We start from the raw sequence: 1,199 nt of genomic DNA, 5'->3' as shown, positions 1-1,199 counted from the left end.
TGCTGCTTGAGCCAAGTACCTCATTGAAATGGATGTGTCTAAGTCAAGTAACAGCCTACGTTGTGTGGCACCAGCTGATGCTGTTCAGAAGTGTCCTTCAGCTTTTAAATGTTATTTTTGTTTTAGCTCCCCCACCGCCATCTGTCTCGACGTGAACCATCTACCACACAGAAGGCCTTTCAGCTCCACCAAGCCACAACGGACAACTTTGCACATAAAACCCCATATCATACAGTCAAAAACCATTGCATTTTCAAATGCAACTTTGTGAGGCGGCATGCTCTCAGGAGGTCACCTAATGGCTCTATTCCTTATTTCCTGCCCACAGACACCCCTTAGCCTTCAATGACTACAGCTCAGGGCAGCAACCTACCCCTCAAAACTTCTGTTTACCAATTGGGCTCAAGAGCACAAAATGGGGTTGAGCATACTGGTGAGGGGTCTGGAGAACAAGTCTGATGAGGAGCGGCTGAGGGAGCTGGGGTTGTTTAGCCCGGAGAAAAGGAGGCTGAGGGGAGACCTCATCGCTCTCTACAACCACCTGAGAGGAGGTTGTAGCGAGGTGGGGGTCGGTCTCTTCTCCCAAGTAACTGGCGAAAGGACGAGAGGAAATGGCCTCAAGTTGCGCCAGGGGAGGTTTAGATTGGATATTGGGAAAAATGTCTTTACTGAAAGAGTGGTTAAACATTGGCACAGGCTGCCCAGGGAAGTGGTTGAGTCACCATCCCTGGAAGTATTTAAAAGACGTGTAGATGAGGCGCTTAGGGACATGGTTTAGTGGGCATGGGGGTGTTGGGTTGATGGTTGGACTCAATGATCTTGGAGGTCTCTTCCAACCTTAATGATTCTATGATACTGAGACGTCAATAGTCCATTTCCGAATTGCTCCATGTTCTGCAGAGCTTCATAAGCAATAAGCCACCTCCTGTCAGATATCTTTATCCCTTGCTATCTCCTTTTTCAACAGTTGGGTTGAGGCTCCATGAATCAGTGAGTTGTAAGAGAATAAAATTATTCCCTGAGTCTTGACTGGGTAAAAAGTGATTTTACTTGTTAACCTTTTTCAATATTCCATGGAAGTCAAATTGTAGCTAAATAATAGTCTGGGGCACTTTAGAAATGAATAAAATATACTGAAAACCAAAACGCTTCCATATTTGTTCAACAAAGGTGGTACAAAACTACTGAATAGCTACTCT

Source organism: Pygoscelis adeliae, unplaced genomic scaffold, assembly GCF_000699105.1.
Source record: "Pygoscelis adeliae isolate BGI_AS28 unplaced genomic scaffold, ASM69910v1 Scaffold567, whole genome shotgun sequence".
NCBI lineage: Eukaryota > Metazoa > Chordata > Aves > Sphenisciformes > Spheniscidae > Pygoscelis > Pygoscelis adeliae.
Note: the sequence above shows the minus strand (reverse complement) of the source record.